Raw genomic sequence first — 13,169 nt, forward strand, 5'->3', positions numbered from 1 at the left:
CAGGAGTGTTACTATGAAGATAGGAGAGCAGAAGAAATTCTATCTTCTGTGAGTTCAATTTAAGGTGCTGTAGGATCACCCTAGTTTGTAGCATCTTCATTGTTCATCTTGGTGCATCAGTGTCCACAGGAAATGAAAGTTTCTGGTAGAATTATTTTTCGTTGGCATATAAGTCTAATGAGATGTTTGATTTGCTTAGGAAAGTGGTCAAGGATTTGTGGTATCGGTTGAAAATTGCACAGGAGAGGATAGAGCCTTGAAGGCCTATTGTTTGAGAAGACGTTTGTCAGATTCATTTGTTGTGGTGGGAGGCTGGTAAGGTGTGATTCCTACCAATAAGGCCCGCTAGACATATTCGGTCTTTGAGGATTTTTAACAGAGGCAAGGTGAATAGTTTCCAATGTTGCTGACACATTCAGAAGAACTTTAAGGCCGTATTGCAGAAGGCATGATAAGATGGTCTACCAAGTAAATGCTGGCTTCTAGGTTCCAGTCTTTCTTGATGCCACCTTCTTCAAGGCGCCTCCTCTTTCTCTCACAAAGCGAAAATATTTTAAAAGGTTTGGTAAGATGACAGAAGTGGACATGGCTTGAGCATGAATTTTAGCACAAAAATAGCAAAGTGATCAATTAACAAACATGTACTAGGCAGTACAGCAACACAAAAATACACAACAAGGCTCAAGTGGTTGTTGCTGGAGTGGGGAAGGCAAGTCGAAGGAGCTATTTGGGTGTTGGATTGTGGGTAGATGGTTACTTCATACAGACATTCATTCAGGGAAAGAAAACACTGAATGAGTCTCCAAACATTCCGAATGCACATATTGAGCATGTATATGAAATACACCCCAGTACTTACATTTTGGGGGTGATTCTAACATTGGCGGGCGGCCAATGTTCCCCCGACAAAATACCGCTCCGTGGTCACAAGACCGCTGACGGTATTTTGAGATTTGCCCTGGGCTGGCGGGCGGCCGCCAAAAGGCCGCCCGCCAGCCCAGGGCAAATCTACCTTCCCACGAGGACGCCGGCTCCGAATGGAGCCGGCATAGGGGGAAGGTGCGACGGGTGCAGTTGCACCCGTCGCTTATTACAGTGTCTGCTTTGCAGACACTGAAATACTTTGCGGGGCCCTCTTACGGGGGCCCCTGCAGTGCCCATGCCATGCAGTGCCCACTGCAGGGGCCCCCAGGGGCGCCGCGGCACCCCCTACCGCCATCCTGTTCCTGGCGGGAGACCCGCCAGGAACAGGATGGCGGTAGGGGGTGTCAGAATCCCCATGGCGGCGGAGCGTGCTCCGCCGCCATGGAGGATTCTCCCGAGCAGCGGAAAGTCGGCGGGAGACCGCCGACTTTCCGTTTCTGACCGCGGCTGAACCGCCGCGGTCAGAATGCTCGAGGGAGCACCGCCAGCCTGTTGGCGGTGCTCCCGTGGTCGGTGACCCTGGCGGTCACCGGCCGCCAGGGTCAGAATGACCCCCTTTATGTCTTATTATTACTCGCCTTAATGCGTTTAATTGTAGGTTATAAATGTGACAAGGATAAGATTGCTGGGATATGAATTTGTGATGAGGGGTTGCACACATATCTCTGCTGGTTGCTCAGCCTCCTGACAATACAGATAACAATCACCTTTGCTAGTTGTGAAAAGTTGATTTGGGGAAACCTTTGTGTTGAGATATGGAAGTGCGATGGGCGAATTTCGTTCCCTTCCTGAGAGCGCCAGACACGGAAATGTGCAGAAGTGGAGAGGGGAGGAGGTCAAACTCTGTGGAAACATTAGACATTTCCAGGAAACATACAGTAACTCCGGAGGATCGAATGCATGGGCTTGGTGGAGAGGGGGTCAGGGAGATTGGTGAGTGAAGAATACACTTCAATGGGGTTCCCTTTCCCTTTTTTATTTAGATTAGCTTTTCCCCAGCAGGATAACTTTTTAATTAGAAAGGGCCAGGCTGGCTTCTTGGAACCCCTGCTCCGCTGTCTAAAGTTACAAGGATGGGGCTTTCCGCTCCCACTTCCACTTTGCTAATATTTGAACTGCAAGCTTGAACTTACAGGGGAATAAAAACATGTCACTTACCAACTTTGAAAGCAAATAGGGGGGAGAGGATTGATTAATTCAAGTGCAAATCAGACCTGCTAAGCGGTACTGCCTAGAGAAAATGGGTAGCAGTTTAGAGGAGAAGAGGGGGTGAAAGAGGGGGTGCAATTGGGCTTGGGAAGGTGAGACAGTAGAGGAGGATGATGTCTGCCCCTCTTCTGATGGATGACATCCCCGACTTTCTCAGGGGTGGGTGGGAACTGGATGACTTCCACTACTCTGTGCCAAGTGGGTGCCCTAAACGTTCTTTCTAACTACTAGGCAGGGTTTAGGTGCATAGACAATGACATTCCGGGGCATATTGACAGAATGTGCAGGGGACTTAAATGGTGTTAGAGAACATTATTAGATTGTTTGAGGAGCTTGGACCACTAACACGGGCAGTGCATGAAGAGTGGTGCACATGGGCGCACATGCACTCTTTCCACACAACACTGAGACAGAGCTACATAGCTGTGAGGGCAGGTGCATATAGTACTTGGAGCTGTGGATAATTGAGGGTAGATGAACAACCAGTGGCAGGGTCGGACAGAATGTGAATAGTGTGAGCAGCCTGGGCCATTGCAACTGGCAAAGGGGGGAAGTTGATGCTCGTAGGCAAAAAAAAATTGAGAATTGGGTACCTGGTAAAATAGTTTAAGCACCTTTACCCACATTGCCAGACACCGACAGGTTACCTGCTAATGTATCAGTGTGTAACGCTTTGTGCACTTTATCTATGTGGCATAGAAAAATCCTATTTACAGAGTGTAGAACGGCATTTGGACACACAGACAAACATGGACATGGGCGAACGGTCAGAAGAGCTCTTCACACGTGGTTAGACTGCAAAATAACTGAAGGCACAAGGACAGTTTGAGGATCTAAGAGGCACATACACAGACAATGTGAGGATCTTTGGGGCACAAGGGCAGAGTTCCTCGCAATAATCAGACGGTGCAAAATAGATGAAGGCACAAGGACATTGTGAGGATCTTTGGGGCACATTGACGGACAATGTGAGGATCTTTGGGACACAGGGACAGAGCTCTTCACACATGATCAGACAATGTAAAATAACTGGAGGCACGTGGATAGTCAGTGTGAGGAACATAAAACAAACAGAAGTCTGCATTTGTTTCACCATCATGATGAATGTTATAGGTTGCTTAGGTTATAGGAGCAGAGAGTGGGAAGAGCTTGGGGCACCTGGACTGTGCGGGGAGTGTGCAGTTCATAGGTAGTACACTACACCGGAAACGTAATCTGATTTAATTTGATAGTTTTTACAGCACTTGTCAAAAATGAATTGCTTAAGTGCTTCAAAATAGGTCCCATTGTGATATCGTGCCTTGTTTTATTTGCTCACACAACCCTGTTATTTCTGAACGTAAAGTTGAACAAATCACAGGGGTGTAGTAATAAAGAAGGAATTGATAGGAGGAGAAACACTAAACTAAAATGTGACTTTCGAAAGTGGCTTCCGAATTTGCGGTAAGTGTCCGCCTAAGGCAGCGCTTTTGTGCCCCAGGCTCCCAGCGCACACAAAAAGCTGAGATGCCTTACTCCCTTCATCTCTTTGTTTTATGTAAAATGGATTATCACTGATGTGTACTAAGATGCTGTTAGTACTTCCTCGGTGGCACTTAAAAGAGTGACACGCTGAGTATAATTTCAGCCTGCGACCCCAACCACTCTCCTTTGAGCACCGATTTTTGCGCAGCTGATTATTGGGGGCGGTCCTTTTCCTATAAACAATCTGATATGAAAGCACAACAGTGACTGTGGCTCTGTAAGATCAACAACAGGTGACCCAGCAAAGAAAACAGAAATTAAAAACAGAAAAACTTTTCTCCCACCGGGAGGCAAAGGACACCGTAACGCGAATGTATTGAGGCCCACACGTGTTATCAAAAAAGCGATCCTGGCCCTCGTGGCACCACGAATGACGCGAAAGAGGAAACCTTAGCTGGGCCTATCTCACCGCCCGGAGAACCCTACACGCGTGCTGAGAGGCCGGGAAACCGGGCCTTTGATGCACAGAAGGGGAAGGAAGGAAGGAGGTAGGCTAGGGGCTGACCCAAGCACCCTGGGACGGCAACAAGCCTTTGGCAGGCAATAGACTGCCTACCGCCTGTTAAAGGTTAACAGGGGAGGTGCGTTCTCCGGGAGGCAATGCTGGTTAATTAATGACAAATGACAGAAGATCTGTAGCACAGAAAGAAACAAGGAAGTTGAGAAATGGCGATCCGTAGAATGGTGCTAGTTAATTTCTGTCTTAGGGAAAGGGTATTGCCAGGTTTTGAAGATGAATGGCTTGGCTCAATGAAACAGGACAGACCATGCTCTATCTATCTATCTATGGTCAGTCTATCTACCTATCCTCCTTCATCTAAAGAACATCAGCACTGTACAATTAAAACCGAAAACACACACTAAAATAACAGCAGTTATGGTTTGAGGTACAATTCTATGCAAACCATAATGCGCGAATCAAATGGAATGTGCATGACTCACTCTTATCATTTTACAGATGAGTAATACTTCACTACCGGACAGGAATGACTATGAATGTAGTATCATTTATTGGTTTGATTTAGGGGTGTACAAAATTGATGTGATTTCCTTTCGTGAATTTAAAGCAAAAATATACATATGCATAGTTATACAAAATACAAATCTGTCATTTCGTACTCTATTTTGGAATGAAATGCATCCTCCCATCAATTTTTAGAAGGAGGACGCATATTAATAAAAGCATGGTGAACAACAGCCACTCACGTTCTGTTGTTCTCTTGCATTCATGGTAAATTTAGCATTATGAAGTAATGTGGTGTGACAAGCATAGCACTAAATTCCCAATATTAAGTGAATTGCATCAGTGTAATTTAAATGTCATCCTGCCCTAGTTTATGTGCTGTTGGTTAATGATTTTACTTGCAGGTGTTATTTATTGATTTATATTAGCATGGCCATAAGCATTGCATTTGGTGTGCCAGATATGGTTTGCATGGATGTTGCATGACGTATGTACTATTACTTCTAACAATAGTTTATAAATATGATTGATTTTTAAGTTTTAATTTGTACCGTTAGTGGAATTTAACAGCCTTTTTAGGTGAATTTCTGTTTACAAAAAATCTAAGTTGTGGTGTTATAACCAAAGCTAACCATAACATCAATGTAATTTTTTTTTCTTTTAGGGAATTTTAGTTTTTTTGATATACCACATTCAAGAGTTCCATGTAAGCGACCTCTACTGTTGGCCAAACCCTGCTATCTGTTGAAGATATAGCCCCTACTTGATGGATCATCCCAAAACTTTCCAAACAAGAGTTGGATGGGTGTTTCACAAAGATGTGTAAAACCTTGCCAAAGTTATTAGCAAAACAAAAGACACTCTTCCTAAGGAACATATGACCTTACTATAACTATAAGGGTGACTTTTCACAAAAAAATGTTAAAGTGACATTAGAGGTTTTATAATCAATAAAAACAAAAAAAATGAAATTCACCAGTTATAGGTCTCTGAACTAACCATACCTTGCACCGTCACCATGGACTGCTTCTGACTGCACATATTACATCACTCATGATATGGTAATTGACATATTTAGGTACCTCACTGATGAATAACATCATTGATGACATCAACCAAGCTGCATCTCCTCAAACAGAAACAGTGTTGCACTTGAGACTACTTGCATTGAGTATGGTAAAACTTATATTGCGCACACTTTAGCTATAAGTCATGTTTTAAGTGTAAGCAGCACTTTGTTAAAACAAGTTAGAGACTGAGTGCAACTTCTGCGAGTTGCACATTTAGGTTTCAAATAGTTTGCAGTATAATTCAGAGGCTTGTTACCAAAAATAAGTCAGAAAATCTAAAGCTCCTCCATACATTATTTTCCTTTGGAAATCTGTGTACATGATGACATGAAACAGTTCTCATACTATACTACAGACAATTTCTATAAAAAAAATGACGATTTATAAAGTGTAGATATTTATTTTCAAAAGTTCAATGAAAATTCTTAGACATATGTTGTTGATGAAGGTATAATGTATCACTTTCAGACAGTTTAAATTGTGGTATGATGATAATCATTCTTAAAATGGTGCACATTCATGTTAACTTGCTGAGAGAAGTATATAGCAATAGAGGAATACAGTTTGGGTTGTGCAAAATAATAAATGTGCTTAATGCGGATGATGATTTATTTTTAGAAACCCAGAGGATAATTTAGCATTCAAAATTAAAAAGAGTGTACCATTTGGCAAATGGTCCGGAAAATGTATTAGTTGATCTAAATCTTTAATGATGCCACTCACTCATAATACCACTGTCACTGAAAGAACCACTAATGTCGCAAGTAGACCAGATTCATTACTTAGGAATCCAGATCCACAGGGCACTTGACGTGTTTATATCTGAAACTATGGTAAAACCGTGGGCCAAATAATTGCCAGTGTCCAAAAATGAATTATATTGCCCATGCCAATGGCAGACAGCATAAAAATGGCTATACTTCAACAACTGCTCTGCTTATTTCAAAACATTCCTGGGCCACTAACACACAGTTTCTTTGACTGGCTGTAGTCAGTAATAATCAGATTGACATGGGCGGGCATGGGACCCCACATTGTATGGAATATATTGGAAAGACCATGAAATCAAGGAGGGTTCATAGCATCACATTTTAAGTGTTGTATCTAATAGCAAAAGCACAATATGTTAGGCACTGGTTCCAAAATAACAGACAAGTCCCACACAGAGAAATAGAGCTAGGGCAAGCAATTCCTCATAGGATAACAAAAGTAATAATGAAACCCCCAACCCAAGCAGGAGATGAAGTCCCTACAGTTACGTGTACACTGTGGACATGGGAACGATTGGCTAACATCCGAGGGTTGAAACAAATATACTCACCACATATACCAGTAGCTCAAAACCCCAAATTAGCCATTACAAGTGAACCAATAATGATGCAATATTTATGTGATAGGCAGCTAGCTACATTAGGTGATTTGTGTACCGACAATCAGTTAATTGTGCTAACAGATTACTTGAAAAAAGAGTGCCCCCACACCCTTGGATTTGTTCATGTACTATAAATTGAAGAATCTGTGCTAGAGAGGTCTTCCCCTCCTAACCTTTAGAACTAGAAGATAGGAGAATAATAAGTTTGCTGGCTGCAGTTCCAGCCCATAGAAGGCCGATTACAATAATGTATAATATGGTCATGATGGAGATCCCAAACGTACAGTGCAGATCACAAGAGAAATGGGCGTAAAGTCTGTGAAGTAGCTTAACTGATGAACAATGGAAATCTTGTTGCAGTCATGCAAAAGAAGTAACACTGAATGGTATACACATTACAAATACTTACAGCAATTCTACTACACACCAGTTAAGATGTACAAGTATGGTGGGTGAAAAAACACTAACTGTGTTAGATGTTCAGCCCCAGAGGTGAATATTCTCCATCTGGCATGGAGCTGTTCACTAATAGCAAGGTATTTGATTCACCTTTTCCATATACTAACTGAGATAACAGGTCTAGAACTGTAGTAAGAAGCAATGACAGCATTACTGGGATATGTGAAGAATGTACCAAAGACCAATAGAAAATGTTCGGGTACTGCGTCAATGATGGGCAAAATGGGGGTTGCCATGGCTTGGGCCAGGCTGTGGCTCCTAAAACAACAGAATGGTTGATCGACCTAATTTTCTGTTACACAAACTCTGAACTGTATATAACATTTCTGCATGTGAGAACTAAACCTGGAGATATCTGGGAACCTTTATGAAGATACCAGGCTGACCAAGACACAGAAAATGAGAAAATGGGGACTGAATATAACTGTGAAGATACATGCTTTACTGTAAAATGCTATAATGGCCCAGGAGTATGACCAATTGAAGGAAAAGTGGAAGTAGGCTGCCATTACAAATACTGCACTCAGGGTGTTCACATCACTAATGATATCTTTTTACTGAATGAAAGATTATGAAAATGCGGTGCACCATTCTGGTTATTTCAAAAATATGTATAAGGTATTTTTACACACTACAGAGAGTACTCATAGGACCTCATACTACATGCCTTGTTATTGGATAATGTATAGAGGTAAAGCCGACTTAAAATTCTATGTCAGATGAGATATGTATCTGACAAATCTCATTAGGGTAAGTAATAACCAAGCTCTATTTGTGAATGGTATTTAAGGCGCAATAAGTTTCTGTTTTCATTAATATTTATTGAGCTTTTGCGTTTCTTATGTAGTTTGATACTGGTAAAAAAGGTATAATGTATATTTAATGTGAGTGCTTTCAAAGATATGCTTCATGATTGCCTTTTTCTGCTTGCTGTGGAAGAATACTCCTATCAGTTCTGCATATGTTATGGAATATTGAGCCACAAGGTACTAGGCTGTATTTCTTTCAGGATGAAATACGTATAGCATATTGTCATGTCTGTTGGATGTTATCAGCGACGTAATAAGTGATTTTTTCAATTATATCATTTGAGATTTCATTAGCAATGTCATCAATTATGTTATTTAACATATAAGTCATGTATTATGTCGGGTCATCAACAATGGGGGCACAAGTTATAGTTAGCTTACTAAATTATAACTGGTGAATTTCTGTGTTTTTTTTATTTTTTTTAAAACATTAGTTTCTTTTAATACAACACTTCACTATAACTTCACTTTAATCTTTGTTTTTTTTTCAGGGAATTTCTAGGGTATGTTAAATGTAAGCTAAAATCATGTTACTTTACCTACCTATAAAGCAACTTTAGCTTTTTGTTTTATTCAGTGAAATTCTGGAGCTTTTCAATCATATTGATTCAACTCTCCTAGTAACAATAGCTTTTGCCCTTACACGGCAGAAGTTAGACTGCGGATAGGCTCTGCAACCAACTCCCCACAGGTGGACCACAGTGTACCACACATATTTTTCTGACAGGGGACGTATGCAGCAGGGGAAATGGAGGTGGGTGCAGGGCAAGGCCTTTGGGCAGGCCCTGCTCCCACCCCACCAAGAGCACCCAATTGCATCTGTATAACAGGGTGGATTTGTTGTGTGTATATGTTTTTGTGTGTATGTTTTTTTCATTTCCTTTTACTTTTCAAAATTTTCTCACAGTTTTCAAATACTGCTTTTTTTTGGTGTACCCCTTGCATATCGAAGGAAGAATATGGTGGGATGGAAATATCAAGGACAAAATATTGAAACTGAAATATGGAAAGTTGAGTAAGTATTGATTGCCTATACCTAACTCAAGACATACATACCATAACATAAAGATCTGACCCACTTTGCTGCAGGTCTATTTCCCTAGTAGACTCTACGGTGAAGGTGCATGGCAGAGTGCTACACATTAGAATCCTGAACTGGGCTAAGGATAAACAAACCTGTGTGATACGCAATATTTTTTCTGGGATTGCACAGCTAATATTAGATACGGGAGCAATGGAGAACTTTCGGGCAGATGGATTTAGCAAGAGGAGCTCAGTAAGGCTGTGTTTTAGCCCCTCTTGTATTTATTTTGTACATTAATACCCTCATTTCTGTTTTAGAGGGTTACCAGGACACTACCTGCGCTGCTGTATGCTGATAATGCTGTTATTTTGTTCTAAACCCAAAATATCCTTAAAACTTTGGGGAATGCTATTGCCAGTTTTATGAATAACCTTGGCCTAAGCAGCAATCTTTCTAAATCTTAGATTATGGCCTGCAGCGCAAAAACCTCTATGCTATACTCCATCTCAGTAGACAACATGGCTCTCATTAGCATTCCTCAGTTTCTGTACTTATGGGTTGTGTTTGACAATTGGTGTAAGTGGTGTTTTTGCGTGTCCATAAGGCACATATGTTTTGTCAAGCCATGGGGGCTACTTTTTTTAATTGCCTCCAACATTGGAAATAAGACAACAGAACCTCTTCTACTACTCTTTAAGACTCATTGCATCCCTCTTGCTACCTTTTGTGCTGGAGTCCTGGGCTATATAAATTGTCCAGCCTTGCAATCATAAGAAAACATATTCTGTCACTGCTTGACCTACCACTCAGTTGCCCTCATTATTTCTGCCACAAGGAGCTGCATTTAACATACTTAGAGGACATAATCAAATTGGCCCCAGTTTTACTTTCGCTTTCTATTCGGTCAAATCTGTATGCCAATAAAAAATAAAAAAAAGTATTATTCTTGATTGCCTTGCAGGTGATAAATGCATGGACCTTTCCTGGCTGTCTTACATAAATTTAATTATGTATGATTTGGGCAGCCAACTCCCACCCCCCACCACCTCAGTGCATGGCTTTTGGCCCAGAGCCTGACCCGCAGCCACGCCATACAAACAAATCCCAACAGACAGCCTTCTGCCATGTATGATGTGAAGTTGCCTGCAGAGTCTTGTCAGTAGCCTGGCCGTGTGCTAAATGCCCACGGGTGGCCAATCCCTACACACACAGTCTTTGGTCTGAGGAGGCGTGCAGCTTGGGGTTGGTTGCAGAATCTGACCACAGGCAGATCCGTGGCGGCCAACACATGCAGGTGTCAAATTTCCAACACCACCTACCCCACATATTTCATATTTTAAAATAAATTTTTGGGTGCCAGGGTACTCCCATTATACCACCACCAATTAACAATTCCAGTACCTCAAAAACATGCAAGCTTCCATTTGTGAACTTTGCATTAGTCTTGCACTACCACTCTCCTGCAGCAGTCCTTTTGTACCTCATGGGAGTCCTTGCTGGGTACCCACGGCATTCACAAAAAGTATTTTTACATTTTTGCCTTTTGGTAGGTCCCTCGGGGTTGCCCCAGCAGTGGCAGTTGGTCAGGGCACCCCTATCTTGCCCTTTTATGTTATTTTTACACTAAACAGAGGATTGAATCCTGAGTCTATCAATTGTAGTAACAACATTTTCCTTAAGTTTGCTGCCAGCCAATCACATCTCTTGGTCCTGCGAGACAGGTACTGATGCTGCGGGGTCAAGGGACCTACATGAAAACAAAATCCCCCTACGCCAATTTAAATGGTCTATATTTTTAATTTGCAGTAATGTGGGAGTAGTGCGATATTCCAAGGAACCCAACCCTTCAGACATTCACACATTTCTAACCTTGATTCCCTCAAAAATAGCTAAAGAGATGTACATCAAATTATAAAAAGGTCCTTTTCAGAGTAAAGATCTAGCTTTTTGTTAAATTTGGTATAATCCTGTTCAGACGTTTTTTCTGTACTGCTTCCCAAAATTTATCAAGGAAAGTACATTGAGAAAAGAAGATTTGGGCACTCCCTTTCCCTTTTCCAGGTGGAAGGTTTTTTTGAAAATTTGGCAAACAGTGCCAAAGGTTTAGTATATATATATATACATATTTTTTTTACATGTATTTATGTTAGGATCATGTTTCCATAGAAAAAATGACTTGCCTATATCTTTAGCAGCGTTTGACGAATCTTCACGATTTGTTTTTTTAAAGTGCCCCAGTGATTCTTGTTATGCACATAAAGTTTTGGGGTGATCCGTCAAGTGGGGGTTGAGAAAAAGGAGGGCTCAAAACAATTGTGTTTCCCATGTTAATTCCCATAGGACCTTCAGACATGACTACATCCCAAACCACTGGACTGAATTATGCCAAATTTGAAAGAAAGATAGCTTTCGGTGTTTTCAATAAATCCATTCAATAGTTTTGGAGATATTAAAGGGAAAATACATTTGTATATCTCTGGCTGCGACAACCTCACGACAAAAGGCGAGCTTTGGCAGGGAAATGATTGGCTACCAGCAATTTAAACGGGGAAGTGTTGGCAGCCATCTTAGAACTCGGCTTCAGCTGAGTCCTCCCTAGAGCCGAAAGGCATTTAATTTTTTTTTTTTGTCGCGATTTGCAGTAGATCCAGTGAAAATTAAAAAAAAAAGAGGAAGTGCGGGCTCCAGGGCTTCTTTATTCTGAAGCCTCCTGATGAGCCAAGACCCGGGGGCATGGATAATTTAAGGCAGGGGTCCACAAGGCCCCCTGGCAGCCCCGGGGACTGACACCTCTCCGAGCTTTTATCATATTGAGTGGTTTGGTACAAATGTTTTAGTTATATTTGGATGCATAGCAGAACAGAGTTACTGCTGGTCTAATGGGGAACTTCGTTCAGTAGGCTGAGGATTCAAATCCAAGTATCGCTTGGCAGTGTGTTTGTTTATTTACTAGTGTTTTGACTGTTAAACCTTCCTAGTAACAGAACAATCACGTTTCTTCCCTCTCACGTGCGTGGATTGCATGTCATAGGTATTTGTGGAAACAGTCCATTAATGAGTCACCTGTGGCTTATTGGTGAAGGTCATAGACCCTCACACTGACAGTTGAGGGTTCTACTCCAGGTGTTTCAGTGATCATTTCACTACTTTAATTTCTTTTAAACATCAAACATTTAAGATTCATACTGAAAGGTGACCTCACCCTTTTTAATTGGCGAATACATTTTTCTTGTCAATTTGTCCAGAAATATCTCATTCTAAGTATCTCATTCATCAAAGCATAAAACAACTCTCTGTCTCTCTCCCTCTCTTTCTCTCTCTCTCTCTCTCTCTTTCAAACTCTTTCACCCATTCACACATCCACTCAGACTCTTATGCACCCACTCTCAAACCCTCATGTAGCCAATCACAGACTCACTCAGACCCTCATGCACCCACTCACAGCCCCACTCAGACCCTCGCACACCCACTCACAGACCCAGTCAGACACTCATGAACCCACTCACAGACCCACTCAGACTCTCACACAACCACTCACAGACCTACTGACACACCCATGCACCCATTCACAGACCTGCGCAGATACTGACCCACCCACTAAGACACTGATGCACGCACTCTCACATCCAGAGACTCTAACAGACACTCTCATCCCCAGATACACCCTCTCACACCTATACCCACACCCAGAGAGAAAGTCTGTGGCCTGCTCCCATCATGCACAGCCAAAGGGTGTGCGCAGTGTAGGGTTGGGTGGTTAGAGGGGTTGGCCGCATGGCTGCAGGCCAGGCCTTGCGGGCAACCCCTGCCGTGC

Source organism: Pleurodeles waltl, chromosome 7, assembly GCF_031143425.1.
Source record: "Pleurodeles waltl isolate 20211129_DDA chromosome 7, aPleWal1.hap1.20221129, whole genome shotgun sequence".
In the NCBI taxonomy this organism is placed as follows: Eukaryota; Metazoa; Chordata; class Amphibia; order Caudata; family Salamandridae; genus Pleurodeles; species Pleurodeles waltl.